The 5,965-nt window shown below is 56.1% G+C and overlaps 1 pseudogene; it reads left to right on the top strand.

The window, feature by feature from the left end:
* The window catches only part of LOC130283995 (vitamin K epoxide reductase complex subunit 1-like protein 1), a 14,092-nt pseudogene extending 8,127 nt beyond the window's left edge, over nucleotides 1-5,965 (top strand).

Here is a 5,965-nt window from a genome sequence, read left to right as displayed (position 1 = left end):
TTATCCTCCCTCTGTGTATATATATGTATGAGGAGGGGGGCACATACTTATCCCTCCTCTGTGTATATTATATGTATGAGGAGGGGGGCACATACTTATCCTCCTCTGTGTATATATATATGTATGTATGAGAGGGGGGCACATACTTATCCTCCTCTGTGTATATATATATATGTATGTATGAGGAGGGGGGCACATACTTATCCTCCTCTGTGTATATATATATGTATGTATGAGGAGGGGGGCACATACTTATTGTCCTCTGTGTGGGGGGAGGGCATACTTATTGTCTCTGTGTGGGGGAGGGCATACTTATTGTCCTCTGTGTGGGGGGAGGGCATACTTATTGTCCTCTGTGTGGGGGGAGGGCATACTTTATTGTCCTCTGTGTGGGGGGGGGAGGGCATACTTATTGTCCTCTGTGGGGGGGGGGGGAGGGCATACTTATTGTCCTCTGTGGGGGGGGGAGGGGAGGGCATACTTATTGTCCTCTGTGTGGGGGGAGGAGGGCATACTTACTTGTCCTCTGTGTGGGGGGAGGGCATACTTATTGTCCTCTGTGTGGGGGGAGGGCATACTTATTGTCCTCTGTGGGGGGGGGGGGAGGGCATACTTATTGTCCTCTGTTGGGGGGGGAGGGGCATACTTATTGTCCTCTGTTGGGGGGGGTGAGGGGCATACTTATTGTCCTCTGTGGTGGGGGGGAGGGCATACTTATTGTCCTCTGTGGGGGGGGGGGGGAGGGCATACTTATTGTCCTCTGTGTGGGGGGGGGGGAGGGGCATACTTATTGTCCTCTGTGTGGGGGGGAGGGCATACTTATTGTCCTCTGTGTTGGGGGGGAGGGCATACTTATTGTCCTCTGTGTGGGGGGGAGGGCATACTTATTGTCCTCTGTGTGGGGGGAGGGCATACTTATTGTCCTCTGTGGGGGGGGGGAGGGCATACTTATTGTCCTCTGTGGGGGGGGGAGGGCATACTTATTGTCCTCTGTGGGGGGGGGGGAGGGCATACTTATTGTCCTCTGTGGGGGGGGGGAGGGCATACTTATTGTCCTCTGTGGGGGGGGGGAGGGCATACTTATTGTCCTCTGTGGGGGGGGGGAGGGCATACTTATTGTCCTCTGTGTGGGGGGGGGGAGGGCATACTTATTGTCCTCTGTGTGGGGGGGGGGAGGGCATACTTATTGTCCTCTGTGTGGGGGGGGGAGGGCATACTTATTGTCCTCTGTGTGGGGGGGGAGGGCATACTTATTGTCCTCTGTGTGGGGGGGGAGGGCATACTTATTGTCCTCTGTGTGGGGGGGGGGAGGGCATACTTATTGTCCTCTGTGTGGGGGGAGGAGGGCATACTTATTGTCCTCTGTGTGGGGGGTCGAGGGCATACTTATTGTCCTCTGGTGGGGGGGGAGGGCATACTTATTGTCCTCTGTGTGGGGGGGGGAGGGCATACTTATTGTCCTCTGTGTGGGGGGGGAGGGCATACTTATTGTCCTCTGTGTGGGGGGGGGGAGGGCATACTTATTGTCCTCTGTGGGGGGGGGGCATACTTATTGTCCTCTGTTGGGGGGGGGGGGAGGGCATACTTATTGTCCTCTGTGTGGGGGGGGGGGGAGGGCATACTTATTGTCCTCTGTGTGGGGGGCGGGGGGAGGGCATACTTATTGTCCTCTGTGTGGGGGGGGGGGGAGGGCATACTTATTGTCCTCTGTGTGGGGGGGGGAGGGCATACTTATTGTCCTCTGTGTGGGGGGGGAGGGCATACTTATTGTCCTCTGTGTGGGGGGGGGGGAGGGCATACTTATTGTCCTCTGTGTGGGGGGGGAGGGCATACTTATTGTCCTCTGTGTGTGTGTGGGGGGGGAGGGCATACTTATTGTCCTCTGTGTGGGGGGGGGAGGCATACTTATTGTCCTCTGTGTGGGGGGGGGGAGGGCATACTTATTGTCCTCTGTGTGGGGGGGGGAGGGCATACTTATTGTCCTCTGTGTGGGGGGGGGGGAGGGCATACTTATTGTCCTCTGTGTGGGGGGGGGGAGGGCATACTTATTGTCCTCTGTGTGGGGGGGGGAGGGCATACTTATTGTCCTCTCTGTGTTGGGGGGGGGGAGGGCATACTTATTGTCCTCTGTGTGGGGGGGGGGAGGGCATACTTATTGTCCTCTTGTGGGGGGGGGGGAGGGCATACTTATTGTCCTCTGTGTGGGGGGGGGGAGGGCATACTTATTGTCCTCTGTGTGGGGGGGGGGAGGGCATACTTATTGTCCTCTGTGTGGGGGGGGGAGGGCATACTTATTGTCCTCTGTGTGGGGGGGGGGGGAGGGCATACTTATTGTCCTCTGTGTGGGGGGGGGGGGAGGGCATACTTATTGTCCTCTGTGTGGGGGGGGGGGAGGGCAATACTTATTGTCCTCTGTGTGGGGGGGGGGAGGGCATACTTATTGTCCTCTGTGTGGGGGGGGGGAGGGCATACTTATTGTCCTCTGTGTGGGGGGGGAGGGCATACTTATTGTCCTCTGTGTTGGGGGGGGGGGAGGGCATACTTATTGTCCTCTGTGTGGGGGGGGGGGAGGGCATACTTATTGTCCTCTGTGTGGGGGGGGAGGGCATACTTATTGTCCTCTGTGGGGGGGGGAGGCATACTTATTGTCCTCTGTGTGGGGGGGGGGAGGGCATACTTATTGTCCTCTGTGGGGGGGGGGAGAGGGCATACTTATTGTCCTCTGTGTGGGGGGGGGCACATACTTATTGTCCTCTGTGTGGGGGGGGGAGGGCACATACTTATTGTCCTCTGTGTGGGGGGGGGGAGGGCACATACTTATTGTCCTCTGTGTGGGGGGGGGGAGGGCACATACTTATTGTCCTCTGTGTGGGGGGGGGAGGGCACATACTTATTGTCCTCTGTGTGGGGGGGGGGAGGGCACATACTTATTGTCCTCTGTGTGGGGGGGGGGAGGGCATACTTATTGTCCTCTGTGTGGGGGGGGGGGAGGGCATACTTATTGTCCTCTGTGTGGGGGGGGGGGGGAGGGCATACTTATTGTCCTCTGTGTGGGGGGGGGCATACTTATTGTCCTCTGTGTGGGGGGGGGGGCATACTTATTGTCCTCTGTGTGGGGGTGGGGGGGCATACTTATTGTCCTCTGTTGGGGGGGGGGGCATACTTATTGTCCTCTGTTGGGGGGGGGGCATACTTATTGTCCTCTGTTGGGGGGGGGGGGGAGGGCATACTTATTGTCCTCTGTTGGGGGGGGGGGCGGGAGGGCATACTTATTGTCCTCTGTTGGGGGGGGGGGGCATACTTATTGTCCTCTGTTGGGGGGGGGGGGCATACTTATTGTCCTCTGTTGGGGGGGGGAGGGGGAGGGCATACTTATTGTCCTCTGTGTGGGGGGGGGGCATACTTATTGTCCTCTGTGTGGGGGGGGGGGCATACTTATTGTCCTCTGTGTGGGGGTGGGGGGGCATACTTATTGTCCTCTGTTGGGGGGGGGGGAGGGCATACTTATTGTCCTCTGTTGGGGGGGGGGGAGGGCACATACTTATTGTCCTCTGTTGGGGGGGGGGGGGAGGGCATACTTATTGTCCTCTGTTGGGGGGGGGGGGGCATACTTATTGTCCTCTGTTGGGGGGGGGCATACTTATTGTCCTCTGTTGGGGGGGGGGGCATACTTATTGTCCTCTGTTGGGGGGGGGGGGCATACTTATTGTCTCTGTTGGGGGGGGGGGGGGGGGAGGGCATACTTATTGTCCTCTGTTGGGGGAGGGCACATACTTATTGTCCTCTGTTGGGGGGGGGGAGGGCACATACTTATTGTCCTCTGTTGGGGGGGGGGGGAGGGCACATACTTATTGTCCTCTGTTGGGGGGGGGGGAGGGCACATACTTATTGTCCTCTGTTGGGGGGGGGGGCCATACTTATTGTCCTCTGTTGGGGGGGGGCATACTTATTGTCCTCTGTTGGGGGGGGGAGGGCATACTTATTGTCCTCTGTTGGGGGGGGGAGGGCATACTTATTGTCCTCTGTTGGGGGGGGGAGGGCACATACTTATTGTCCTCTGTTGGGGGGGGGGGAGGGCACATACTTATTGTCCTCTGTTGGTGGGGGGGGAGGGCATACTTATTGTCCTCTGTTGGGGGGGGGGAGGGCACATACTTATTGTCCTCTGTGTGGGGGGGGAGGGCACATACTTATTGTCCTCTGTGTGGGGGGGGGGAGGGCACATACTTATTGTCCTCTGTGTGTGTATATATTGTGTGTTGGGTTAGTACCGACTTACCACCCCCTGTGTGTATACGTATGTATGGGGGGGGCCACATACTTTCTCTCTGATGGCCGCGCTGACATTCTTCCTCTCTCCTCTAGGTGGGGCCGCGGCTTTGGACTGGTGGAGAACATCCTGGGGGCGCAGAGTCTCCTGAATCAGCCCAACAGTGTGTTCGGATTGTGTTCTATGCTCTGCAGATAGTGCTGGGTAAGTAATGGCTGATACCAGAGAGCAGAGGCCTCCCCTCCCCCAACTGACCTACTCAATAGGTGTCTGGGGGTTGGACCTCAGCAGGTCCCCATGGTCTCTTTCCTCCTGGTGCCCGTCCCCTCCTTCCCCGTCCCTTAGGGTTTGTGGGGTTCCTGGTGCCCTTCCCCTCATTCATCGTCCTCTCTTGTGTTTTGGGGTTCCTGTTTCCTCCCTCTTCTGTCTTTAGGGTTTTTGGGGTTCCTGGTGCCCGTCCCCTCCTTCACTGTCCTCTCTTGTATTTTGTAAGGCTTCATGTGGTTCCCACTGCCCTTCCCCTCTCTTGTATTTTTGGGGTTCCTGTTCCCTCCTTCCTCTTTTGTGTTTTTAGGGTTGTGGGGTTCTCGGTGCTTTTCTTTTGTGTTTTTAGGGTTGTGGGGTTCTCGGTGCCCGTCTCCTTATTCACCGTTCCCTCTCTTGTATTTTATTTATAGGGTTTTCGGGGGCTCCTGTTCCCTTCTTCCTCTTTTGTTTTAGGGGTTCCTGGTTCTCTTGTATTTTATTTATTTTAGGGTTTGTGTGGTTCCCGCTGCCCGTCTCCCCGTTCACCGTTCCCTCTCTTGTATTTAGTTTTTGGGGATCCTGTTACCTCCTTTCTTTTGTGTTTTTAGGGTTTGTGGGGTCCCTTTCTTAATCATCCCCTCTCTTGTGTTTTTTAGGATTTGTGGGGTTGTCGGTGGCGGCGGTGACCCTTCTGGTGACCTCTTTGGTGTCCATCGCCGGCTCGCTCTACCTGGCCTACATCCTGGTCTACATCCTGGAGGACTTCTGCGTCATCTGCATCACCACCTACGTCCTGAACTTCATCCTTCTGCTGCTCAACATCAAGCGGCTGCGCTGCCTGACGACGAGCCCCTCAAAGAGGAGGAAGAAGAACAAGAAGAAGAAGAACTGATGACCGCGCCCCAGACACATTTCCTGCGTTATATCACCGATAGGACACGGACCGCGATCGGTGCGCTGCTGGACTCGGGACGCTCTACGGCAGTGCCACCATTTTGTTTAGTTTTTTACTTTATGATCGTGGTTTTTATGATAATTTTTTTATTACATTGGCGCCAGTTTTTAGCTCACTTGTTACAGATCACGTGACTTTGACCGAGCATCGTTGGCAGGAAATGGCGCCAAAGCTGTGAAGTCCGGGAGCAAGTGATCGTTTGTGTGTGTCTGTGCGCGCATGCGCGCCAAACCTCAGACTGTAGCGCTGGATCTTAGGAAGTTCTCAGGGAATAAAGCGCAAGTAGCGTTTGCGGTTGCGACGCAATGTTTCCGTGTGAGAAGATGGCTGAATGTCACCTCCAGCCGCGTGGTCGACACTACAGGACGTGGCCAATCCGAACAAGATGAGGTGATCGCTCCGTCCCGCCTAGACCGCCACCTCCGGGGTCCAACTGTCCGCGGCTCCTCCGTCATTCCAATTCCTATGGGATTTTATAATAAAGGGAATGTTTT

The sequence above is a fragment of the Hyla sarda genome, chromosome 8 (genome assembly GCF_029499605.1).
Source record: "Hyla sarda isolate aHylSar1 chromosome 8, aHylSar1.hap1, whole genome shotgun sequence".
NCBI lineage: Eukaryota > Metazoa > Chordata > Amphibia > Anura > Hylidae > Hyla > Hyla sarda.
Note: the sequence above shows the minus strand (reverse complement) of the source record. Positions and strands in the feature narration are given on the sequence as shown.